Source organism: Meleagris gallopavo, chromosome 2 (assembly GCF_905368555.1).
Source record: "Meleagris gallopavo chromosome 2, MGAL_WU_HG_1.1, whole genome shotgun sequence".
NCBI classification, from domain to species: domain Eukaryota; kingdom Metazoa; phylum Chordata; class Aves; order Galliformes; family Phasianidae; genus Meleagris; species Meleagris gallopavo.
In genome coordinates, this window is record NC_139405.1 from 77,728,696 (window position 1) to 77,741,137 (window position 12,442).

Consider the following 12,442-nt stretch of genomic DNA (forward strand, 5'->3'; position numbering starts at 1 on the left):
AGGTTGCCAGCATGTATTTTCCAACTCCTCTCCCTGCCTCAAGGTTAAGGGTCAGTCAAAAGATTATTCACTGAGAAGTATAGGGCAAAGTAAGAATATAACTCTAAATATAAGTGTAGCCACTGAGGTGCGTCTGTAGGTAAAGGTCTAGTTAATCCTTTTGGAGCTCTGAAGTAATGTGGAGAGAAGTAAAGAGAGACTGATCACTCTGGTGTAAAATTCATACTTTCCTGTGTTGCTAGCCTATTTGATTAGCTTTCCTTTCAGCTCAGCACCACAGCACGTTACAGTACTTACAACTCTGTCAACAGTCACAAGCTAGTCTTGTATGCCAGAAGGAGAGACCCTCCCAAAACACTGGTGACCTCTGGGCTTGATTGTTATCTACAGGAATGAGCTGACTAAGCTGGAAAATGCTTACTTGGTTCTTAGTTCAGCAGCTGAACAAGACAGGCTGCTGAGAAGACAGCATCTATATGCCCTGGAGATGAGTCCCTCCAAAGATGAAACTAGACTAACTACTTCAGCACCCTGAAACAAAGCATGCGTGAGTTAATGACCTAACTTTCTGTGTGTGATTTTCCATGTTGGCAAATACTGTGCCTGAGGAGGGGAAAGTTAGCTTCCATAGTGAGATATGTTGATATGAAGAGCAGGAATTCATCAATTGCTTTGTGGTTTTGTCTGTTAGTCTGTAAATGGTGGGAAGTGCTGTAGGCTTAATCTTTTTTTTACAGAAGGATGCAGAATATGCTCTTCTGAGGTAATGTACTTGTTCAGTACCTGGAAAAAAGAGACCCTTCTTGTCTTCAAGGTGTGTAATTTGAAAGCATCAGCCAGAAAAAAGTAATGATGTGATTCACTGAATTAATAATTTTATTTTTTTCCCCACACATCTCCTAATGTATTCTTTCTCTTGTTTATGTATATTTGGTGGGACTGAAGAATGCAATGTATTCTCCTTAGTACTATCATTAATAATCCATCTTGTTTCATAAATGAGGTAACACATTCTGCCTCCTCCTAACTATCCAGCTGAGGATCACATATAATTAATTTAAAGAAACGTAAAATATGCTCAATAAGCTTTTTTTTTTTCTCCTGAAAACAACATGCCATAGTTCTAAGATTGAGTAATTTAGGGAAAACTGGTGGGTGTTTATAGCAGTAAAAGAACATCTTGCAATCAGTTTTCAAGATCTAATTCCCAAAGAAATACAAACCACATCTATGTATGTCAGTTTATGTATGGAGATTGTTTCACTCATTCGAAAAACAGCCAGTTTTTGGGAGGCTAGAAAAGAGCATTTGCTCAGTAGTTGATATTCATACAGAATAGACAGAAAGTGGAGGACAGAAAGTGAAGGACGCAGAAAACTCATGAGCATAACAACTCTTTTGTATGTTGTCATTGACCACTGGCAGCTCACCTAGTATACAGGATTTTAGTCAACAGATTAATAATGATAGTATTAAAACTATTTTAAATAAATTTCTGTTATTTTGTTATGTCTTTTCTAAGTACAGATTTGTCCTTTTTGCTCCAGTTTTCAGATTTATAACAATCAGATTCAAATTCATTTTTCTCTTAATTGCTGTAGCTAAGATATTCTTATACTGTGGTGTTTTTTTTTGTTGTTTTTTTTGTTGTTGTTTTTTTACAAAGTAACAGTAACTCACTTTCTATGTTATGATAGTTTACTTCAGGCTGTACAATTGCTGCAGGACAGAGAATATGGGATACAAGTTGAAAACATCTGTACTTTTCTAAATGAAACATTAAAAAAAAGATTTAAAGTAGGAAAAAAAGGGCAAATAAAGAGTTTTAGAGACAGAATAGTTAGCAAAATGCAGCTTGAGTTGAGATGCATCCAGTGGGTGAGTACAGCTGGGAAGCATGCATGGAACATGGCTATGGAGGAGCCACTTGCACCCCTCCTAGGAAACCTGTATGCTTGATTACCTCTCTGAAATTTTTATACACTAGTGCATACAGTATGAGGAATAAACAGGAAGCTCTGGATCAGTGCATTCCCATGAGTAACAAGTTGAGCAAAGGAGGCAAGAGGTTTGCACAGATTAGCAAGGAGCTCCTGGCAAAAATCTGAAGAAGGACGTATACAAAATGGGGGGAAAAAAAGGAACAGGCTACTTGGGAAGCACATAAGAACATTGTCAGAGTTTACAGGGATGTAACATGGAAGGCTAAGGACCATCTGGAATTAAATCTGGCAAGGAATACTGAGGACTACAAGAAAGACTTCTTCAAACACTTCAAACAAATTAGTAGCAAAAGGAAGACTAGGGAAAATGTGGGCCTGCTACTGAAAGGAGTGGGTACCCTGGTGATGAAAGATACTGAGAAGGTAGTTACTGAATGCTTTTCTTTGCTTCAGTCTGTACTGCTACTGCCAGCGTTCAGGAATCCCAGGCCCCAGAGACAAGAGAGAAAGCTGGAGAAAGGAAGACTTTCCCTTGTTTAAGGAGGATTTGGTTAGAGATCACTTAGGTGAACTTAACACCCACAAATTCATGGCTCCTGATTGGAGTATACTTCCCTGAAGGTGTTCAAAGGCCATCTTAAGGTGATCCTGTTCAGTGTGCTCCAGGTGATCTTGAGCGAGAGGGTTGGACTAGATGATTTCCAGAGGTTTCTTCCAAATAACCATTCTGTGTGATTCTGCATGAAAATAGGAAAAAAAAATAAAAAAATCCTTGAATATTTAGTTAAATTTCTTGGCATTATCCCTCCTGGCAAGAAAATCACCTCCAGCACAGTTTGCAATAATTATTCCAATACTTTTCCAGCTGAAATCAGCCAGGACTGTTTCTCTATAGCAACACTAAGGCTGGCCTATTTATGTAATTATACTCAGGAAATACCTCTATATGCAAGTCCTTCCACACTTGGTTGAAAACACTGAGCACGTTTTTTTTTCCTTACTTAGTATGATGGTTTTATACTTCAGATAATTATAAATTCAAACTTGCATAGTTACTAGACTTGCATGGTACAAAGCACAGGCCAGGCGTTGTTTGTGAACATCTCTTTTTTTATTTAATTTTTGCACCATCCAATTTTTTATTGTTTTAAAAATTGGCAAAAGCACGGACAACAGTATCAAAGCCCCAGAGGTTAGAAAACAAAGTCGAATGCATGAAGGTTACCAACCAAAAATCTATTTCATGGAGGTATGGGCTCACAAAGAATTGAAACTTTTTGAAGCTACTGAAAAGTTGAACTGATATTCATAATTGCTTAATCTGGGATGCCAAAACTGAGCTACTTCCTGCATGTATAACTAAAGGCACACCACTGAATGTAAGAAGCTAAAATGATTAAAGATTTAAAAAAAAAAAAAAAAAAAAAAAAAAAAGTTGGGAGGAGAAGGGAAAGATGGGTTTATGATAACACTGAGTAGCCACGCAGCAAGATGTATAAGCCATTTGATGCTAATAAATGCACAGCTTAAGAATTGCCTACTACTGACTCTGTTTACAGATTCAGTGCTCTAAATGAAGAGTGAGGAAATAAACACAGACAGGTGTGTTCAGAGCAGTGAAGTAGGAAGATTTCTTGAAATGCTAGAACAGGCTGCCTTACTAAATGTGTTTCCTACAGTTAGATTTCATTTTGTTATTAGAAACTAAACCAAATTCTTCTCAAGTAGGTATTTTCCTGATAAAGTAAAAAGTTTCAATGGGAAGAATATGGGGATAATAAGACCAGTCACACTTGGTCTTGGAAGCATGTTTTATATGTTTTAGTATAGGAATATATAAGACTTCCAGTTCTGTTAAATTTGATCTTCACATTCTGAAGATTGTATGCAGCCATTAATTGGTTCTCCTTGCTTCTACTTTTTCGGTGTACTTTTCTGCAAGGAAAAGTTATAACATCACACTTAGTTGGGAGTGACCAACTAAGGCATCAAAAGCAATTTTGACTGAAGGTTATTTCTATATTGCATAAGATTTCAATAATACTAAATGTTTGTCTGTATAATGCAGTTCATGTTCTTACAAAATTACCATTCACCAAACTGGGACCGTAGTTACTTATACTAATGCTAGGAGCAAATTGTCATCAAAGAAAGCTGATTGAGAACCTCAAATAAAAGGTATTAGTATGCCTATGCATGCATTTCGTTTGGTTCTGTGACACTTATATTTTGGAATGAAACACAGAAGGACATAAAGTTGTTTGGCTGCTGCTGGTCACTGTGATAAGACGTTCATGAGAAAAAGTTCTGAAATTTTCAGTTTTGCCAATACAGGCTGAGGGTTTTGAGGAGAAATGAAAAATGGTTTAATTGTTCACTAAAGTACTACAAAATAAATAAGTGACTGGTTTTACAGTCTTCTAACAAGGCTTTTGCATCAGAAGATTTTGTATTCATTGTTTGGACAATGATACCTCAATACAGATTGCACAATCAAGCATGTAGCTTTAACCTCATATGAAAATGTGGCTTAGCTCCGTAGATATTTCTGTTCTCAGGTGGTCGGAGAGGGGCTTATTTACAAGTTGTTTGGTCTGTATACCTGCAGTGCATTTTGTTTTTCTCCTCATTATGAACTTCTGAGCTTTGTCAAGAGAAAGAGTGAACTATGGGACGTATTACACCCTGTAAGTGAGTATATCCAAGTAAATGGTATGAAACCAAGGGTTCTGGTGCCTTCACTGCTTTAGCATTGTCAAATATGTTCACGAAAAACATCAAATATAATGTAATTATGACCCTTAACTATTATATTACTTAAGAGGCAGGTGTTAAAATAATGTCATGCTTTCCTAATACCTTATATTTTTTCATATATATATATTTTTACTGCACCCACTTTAAGCACATTCATGAATAAATATTTCAATTTGGAAATTGAACTGGCAAAAGTTTGAAAAGGCTCTGTAATCTATATTCAGCCTCAAGAATTCAGCTATGTCTTTGCCGCTCTTGGCAAACAAATATCTAACCTCTCCTTTACATCTCCCCTTGATAGAGATTTCAGTCACTCAGAGTAATCTATTCTCATGCCCAGTGATTCTTACAGATAAAAGGTTTTTTCCTGATACTGAACTGAGTTTTTCTTACTGTAATTCGTGTGCATTTCTTCTTATCCTCTTTCCAAGGACATGAAGAACATACTATACCTTTGCTTTGTGCAGCAGCCCTCTCTGTACGTAGGGCTGTTATCAGGTCTTCCTTCAGGCTTCTCTTCTAGACTAAACAAACCCAATTCATTTTCAGTTACTGCTCAGTCTTACTTAACAGTCTGTGAAATGTAATGTAGAAGAAGCATTTGCAAAGAACACAGTGTTATCAGAAAGTATCAGAACATACACACGAAGAATGCCTCACTCTGCATTTTGTATACTTTATCTCCTTCCTACAAGTGGATTTAGAGCTTCGTCTTACACTTGTTTACAAGGCTTTTGTTAATTGCTGTTCTGGTCCAGAACTGGATTAGATTCCATTGGCTTATAAAACCAAGGGAGCATTTTAATGAAGAGTTTTTAGTGAAGTCAGTAGTTCCAAAAAGTCTGTCAATCAAAACAAATAAAAGATCAGAATGATGACTTAACGTTGTACTATAGCTGAAAAGAAATATAGTGCTATTAGATTTCATTAGAAGGTGTCCTCTGAAGACAAGAAATAGTTCTTTCCATTAATCTACTTTTCCGTATGCCTTCTCATTTTCTATTTAAGGACTGAGGTAATTAGAAATTTGAAAAGAAAAACTGAGTAAATTTACCTCTGATCTTAAACTGTCTCACATTTTAATAATATTTAATTTTATCTTTTTTTTTTCCTGTACTAAAAAAATATCTACTCAGTTTATCACTATTATCTAAATGTTTTTCTCTCAGCTGTATTGTTATGGCTTTTTTTTTTTTTTTTTTCCAAGGTGTACAACTAAGGCTTACGAAATTGTTTTTGTTAAGTGGTAGTGACCTGCTAATTTATCTGTGGTTAGCATAAACGTGTCTATCAGACTGGTAATTTGATAAGGCTTCAGGCAGAATAATCTTGAAAATTTATTGATGTGTACTCACATAAAAAATGCCTTTGAACGTTCTTCATTTAAGACCATGGATGGCAATATATACAGACAAACAAGGAAATGGTTTAGCAGCCCATGATGCTGTAATAGATTCCAGGATGAGAACCAACAAATAATACAATGATGTGACTTCCAAACTGGCAGTAAATAAATTAAAAAAAAAAAAAAAAAAGAGCAGAGCAGTAAGAACAAGGAAGTGAATTTGAAAAAAGAAATTAAAAATATTGGGAGAAGGAAAAAGCTGCAGTGTAAAAAAAAAAAAAAAAAAAAAAAAAAAAAAAAAAAAAAGGACATTAAGGCCTTTTTTAATTATAAAAATAAGATTAAGAGGTGTGCATAAACTTGTCTGGAAAACGGCAGGCTTTGTGAAGTAAAATCATAAGAAAGGCTTCTGCTAGCCAGAGGTGGACAAATTCAGGAAATGGTGCGTTTCTTTTCAGTGAGATAGCAGCAACAGACACTAACTACCAAGGGAAGTGGTAGGCTTTTCACCTCTTCAGATGAAAACAGTCTGCCCTCCTGAGAGTTTTGCTTTTGCACAGCACAGATAGCTGGCTCTGCTTGGGAATGGTGAGATTACATGCATTTGTAGCATATGAGCAGTGAGAGTTGATCTCATGTTCTCACGGCATCGCTTTCCAAGAGCCAGTGCTGTAAGCTTAAAACTGAAATATGAAGGAAGTCATTAGTCAGTCTTCTATTCAGGTTGATAAATTATTACTCCCTCCTACAGAACTGGCAAGTAGGTTGTCTTTATGCTTTTGCCAATTACTGTTAGCAGCTTTCACCTTGCTTATACAATCCCAATTTTGAATTTCTCCAATTTTTCTATGAACTGCTATGCTAAGTGCTGTAAGGGTGCTAGCAACAGAAGTTCTGACAGAATGGTATTCAGTGAGAGATGACCAAATTCTCCAAGTGAAGCTCTTATGATCAGAGCAGTTTTCTTGGTATTTCTGTCCACTTGAAGCATGGTGGGATGGCTGGCATCACCTCCCCACATTCCTCTCTGGCCAGGATTCCAGTAGGAGGAATGAAGAATCAGTTCAAAGCAACATTGTTTTCTGTAAGGAGGATTTTCTGCCAGCATCCCTCAGTGAAGATCTTCATGATAGAAAGTGAGGAACAGATATTCGTTTTGTTGATGCTGAGCACATGCTTCAGAAAAATAACTCAGGAGCCATTATGGATGTAAAGTTATGTGACTTTAAGACAGGAAGTTCTGTAAATACTAAGCTTTGCCTTCCTTACACTTACTTGTAGCATTTCCATCTCTACCTTGCTTTTTTGTCCTCAGCAGGATACCTTGATTTTGGGCATTTATGTGGGCTGAACTCCCCACATTGTACCTCAGATTTTCATAAATACCTAACAGAAGTGAAAGGAGACAAGTTTCAGTCTTTCATCCTGGGTAGTCTTTTCCAGGGAGGAACATCAGCCTAACAAGATGCTAACCTCTCTTGCTGACATTGCTCACCTAAATAAGTCGTAGCAGAGTTTGGCTCCTTTCATCCATACCCCTCTTGGCTGTTTCACCCATATTGTAGTGATGTCTAGAAGATGTGCTGGGGAGAAAAAGCCAGCACATGCTGGAGTCTTCTTTTAACTTCACTGACAAGAACTGATCTCTTTTTTTCAGAGACCTCTAGGAAGGCAAAGGCAGGAATGTTACTTAGGGAGCTTCCTTCCAACACTTCAGTGGTCCATTCCCTATTGGGGTTAGAGTGGAAGCAACATTGTAGGTGCTTTTGTTGTGTGTTCAAATCACATAGATCAACAGTAGGCCTTTCCAGGGTCAGTACATTTTTATTTCTCTGTACCTGCACATTACACAGAGGATCAGTTCAGGCCACCTTTGTCCTTGACACATGCTGATTCCATCTGGGGCACTGCTGAGCTCCACAGTCAAGGAAGTGCTGTGGGAAAGGCAAAGGGACAGATAGGCCTGCTTGAGCTCTTTACCCACCTCCTGAACCGCAAGAGACGTCCTGAGAAGAAACTGTGTTCTTCATATAGGTAACCCCTGAAGAGTCCCCTTTCTGCAGGGGATATGAAATACCTGTTTACCATCCTTATTCATCTTGTACAGTTTTCTTGTTTCTTGTTAACATTCCTTCTCCTAGTCCCACCCAAACTCTGCTTTCAGATCTTCATTTGAGTTATTTTTAAGTAGTGCCAAAAATCTTCAGTAGTATTAGTGTTCTCTTCTGTTTCCTCTTTGCCTTCCCACCTACTTTCTCAGCTCTAGTTTCATTCTGTTTTTAATTGCAGCAGAAATGAAAGACTATTTGGTGATCCTGTTCCCACTCTTTCTTTTTTACAGCTGGTCCTTGCAATACGATAGAATTCTGCATGTTTTCCTCACCTCCACTCTCTTCCTGTCTTTTAGAAATGAATTTTGGTATAGTTAAAAGATCCTAAATGAAACTGTCAAGTCAGAATTTCTAAAACAGGCCTTTGGGAGAGAAAATGAATTCAACTACTTATGAAACTACAGTTAACATATAATTCTTGATTTAAAAAGTGAATGAAGGGTGGAAAAGGGACTGGATTAGTGTTGATGGACATGATATGTGCTTTGATCTGTTGACTGTACTGAAATTTTGATGGACTATGTTGAGTAAATTCCATTTTTTATCCTTTTGACATACCGACAAATAACCTGGGAATAGGATTAGACATCTGAGAGAAGAAGCCTTTAGTACTGAGTAGGAGGCATTCCATTATTTCTCTTTCATTTTGAACATTGACAGTAAAAGCTGAGGAACAGATTACTTGGAGAGGTTGAGTAATGAAGTTAAGTTTGTAGATAAAAATGCTTTATTTTCAAGTTAAGTAGAATGTGCAAAACATAGTGATGCAGGTATAACACAGATGAGAGGAGGTGGCATAGCTACAATCATCTTCAGTGTTTGACTATTTCCATGTGCAAAGTTTACTAAAAGCAGAATTTAAAGAATCGTGCAAGCAGCTAAATAAACAGATCTTTGGCATCATTTCATAAAAGAAGGAAGGAAGTTGAAGATTAACAAAACAAAAAAAGAAAGCAAACAACCATCTTTCATATTACACGAGATTTATGTGGATCTCTTGTTAACAGCTAATCTAGTTTGATTTATAAGTGATTTGTAAATTCACTGAAGACAAATATGATCACAGTTTTCATTGCAGCAGTGGTCTGAGAAACAACTGGTTATTATGGTTGTGTCCCAGTCTTGCAGTGGGAGCCAGTTCCTCAAGGATGGCCATTTGAAGCTGATTAATGATTACACAGTTTCAGTATTTTAGCGGAAAACAATAGTGACAAAATTAATTCTCAATAAGAGAATGTCTAGAAGGTGGCTAATGCATATGCAAATACATCTTTGAGTCATCTTCACATGATAACTAAGCTTCAGATTTCTCAGCTTTAATGTGAGAGTAAAATGCAAATAGAAACAATTCTGCAAGTGTTTAATCATATCTAATTTGTCAGAATATTTAGATACAAAGCAGAGAAATAACTAATTCATATCTGCTTAAGTATTGCTTGACTAATTACTTTAAATACAAAACAAACCACCAAGAGCCATATAAATATATTTCTTGAAAGTAGACAAGTCTAATACGATGTCATTTGGGAGATGTAAATGTCATCTTGACATATAATATCATAGTTACTGAGCTAGCCCTGTCTCATAGATAACCCTTAATTTAGAGAAGAAAATAAAGTATGTATGTATTTAATATGTACAATAGATCAATCTCAGGATCTTCAGGGTTGGGCTTTTCTATTGAAAATGATGATGAGCTATGTCTGTATTAAAATGATATTTAGAAGTTCAGATAAAGTTCAAATGGTGACTTGGTACACTGTTCAAAAACAAGTTGTGCTATGTTATATGTTTTATTCATAGTCCAAAACTTGACTGGATAAATAAGCTTCAAGTTTGAATTTACTGTGTTATGTTTTTAACAGAGTAATTGTTGGAGAGATCAACTTCTAAATGTTACCATAGCTGTATAGCATAAAAGAAGATAATATTCATCAATCACATTGAAAGAGAAAAAATCTGTCTATGATAACATATAAGCTTAAACTTTTTTGTAACTACTGATTTATTATTATAATATTAAGATCATTATGGTAGCAAAATCCTTTTGAGAGTCTGCAAAGATGTTTGTATACATCCATCAGAAATCCCACATGAGAGATTTTAGAGGCTTGTATCAACAGAAGCTTGCAGAGCTTTTACCAGCACTGAGATTATTTGATATTCATAGTTCTCAAGATGAACTTCATGGGAATGGGGCCCTTAGGCTGTAAGGAGGGAGGAGCTCTGACCTTTGCCTCTGTTTGACACTTCTGGCCAACGAAGGAAGCAAGAAGGACTGCGGATGTAAGGGGAGGGTAAAGATATAGAATAGTTTCTCTCCCTGCTTGTAAGTGGCAATGGAAGGACACATCCAGTGCTACAGTCTTTTAGCAATGTGTCTTTCTGTTTCCATTCAGTGATAAGTTGCATTTCTGCATCTACTGTGAGAAGTGCAGTGCTTAATGTAGCACAAGTGTGGTGCACAGCGATATTTAACTGGAAAACCTTGTTTGTTTGTTAATCATTCTGGGAGTGTGAGTAACTGATCTTGTGTGGTCAGTCCTGGAAGATGTCCACTTTGATGATCAGTAAACCTGAACCTATGGAGTTTAGAAAAAAAATATATAAAAAATCAGAGCTTTTCCTGCCTGCTTATTTTGCAGCCTGAAAACCATCTTTATTTTTTTCTTACCTAATTCTAAGACCAGTCATTCAGAGAATGGTTTGTATCTTGAAGATATCAGTCAGTAACATAAAACTAAAAAGTTCCTCAGTGACTATCTTCATCTGTATCTCTGTTTTGTCCTGTATATCCTGTAATATGGTGAAGGAGTTTGTTGTTCACTGTTTTTGAAGGAAAAAGAAAGCAACACAAAAAAGAATATAAATAAAAAAAAATACTATGACTGTATCAGGTAAACACTTCAATAAGCTTGGACGTGAAAGTATGCCACTTGTACTTTAAAAGGGTTACTTGGAAGTACTCAATAGTTTTGCTCACTTATTTCAGGCAATCATAGAATCACCAGTGCTAGAAGAGACCTCCAAGACCATTTAGTCCAACTACCCACCTACCACCAGTATTTGCTCACTAAACCATGTCTCTTGATACAACATCTAAACATTTCTTGAACAAATATTGCTGGGAGTTTATAATTAAGTCTGATACACCTAATTAATAAAAGCTATGTTCAAGAAAATATTCATTTTCTTTTTTTCTTAGACAAATACACAGCAGCTTCAAATTAAGTATTCATTTTTTCCAGAGAGGAAATACATCTTTCCTAATTCTTAAGAAATACTTTCATCTTTAGTTTTGAGAGACCGTTCTAAGTGAAATTTGTGGCAAATTCCTGTGTTCTGTTTTAGAAACCAGCAGATCTTCACCCTGCTAGCACACGTTCTACAACAGTGATAGCAATGAATCTCAGAGATGTTGCATGGTGCAATAGAGAGGACAAGACATCTATTCAGGGGACGGAGCTTCTGTTCCTGTCCCTCATATTGCTCTGTCACATGACTGGAGGGGAAATATTTCTCCTCTGCTCTAGTTTGTCTATAATGTGGAGGTGGATATTCATGCCTGCTTTCTGATGTAGTCTGGAACATTAATGAACAAATCAAATTATTTGATCTTACACTTACAAGAATGGTGCTTACAATTACATCTACACTTCTGCTTGGAGAAACTAGCTGGGCAAAAAAATCACTCATTATAACATGATTTTGAGAAATATAATCTTGACCTGACATGACTTTTTGCTGAATAAGTTAATTAGTTTCTTTTTCAAACTTGCACTTCTAATTGCACATATTGACAATTAAAATGGAATTCCTATCACAGTTTAGGTTCTATATTTTCGTGTGTAAGTACATTACTAAAAGTAACCTCTCAATACAAGATTGATTTGATTCCCCTTTTGGAAGGTCTTTCATAAAATACTGAAAAGAAGGAAATCAGCAGGTTTTATTTTTCTTTTTGAAGTCTCTTCTCTTCAGACATCGCATAAAACAGAAATCATGTTAGTGGCCATAGATACCAAAGTCACAGGACAGGCCAACCACTGCTTCCTTCCCAGAGGGCTGGAGGAGGGCTGGAGGCAGGCATGTGAGAGAGCCACTGACACCATCCTGTGGGCTGGTGGATGGGAAGTGCTAGTGCTGTGATAAGGACTGTTTTGACTTCAGGGCATTTAGAATAATTGGTAGAGATGGTAGTTAAGAAGCCATCAGTGGAACTTCTGTTTGTGTGTGAAGGTCAATTGTTTGGATAGCCAGTCTATAGACAGATAACAATGGGAATG

General features: G+C 36.6%; 1 long non-coding RNA gene across 3 annotated transcripts in view; it reads left to right on the forward strand.

Annotated features, from left to right (window-relative positions):
• Positions 1-408: 408 nt before the first annotated feature.
• Positions 409-12,442, forward strand: part of LOC146545047 (uncharacterized) — a 114,036-nt gene continuing 102,002 nt past the window's right edge. For 2 of the 3 annotated variants that reach the window (XR_014881506.1, XR_014881504.1), the window contains exon 1: positions 409-547. This is a non-coding gene — a long non-coding RNA (uncharacterized LOC146545047). The remainder of the gene's footprint in view (positions 548-12,442) is intronic. The other variant, XR_014881505.1, reaches the window with a different exon arrangement.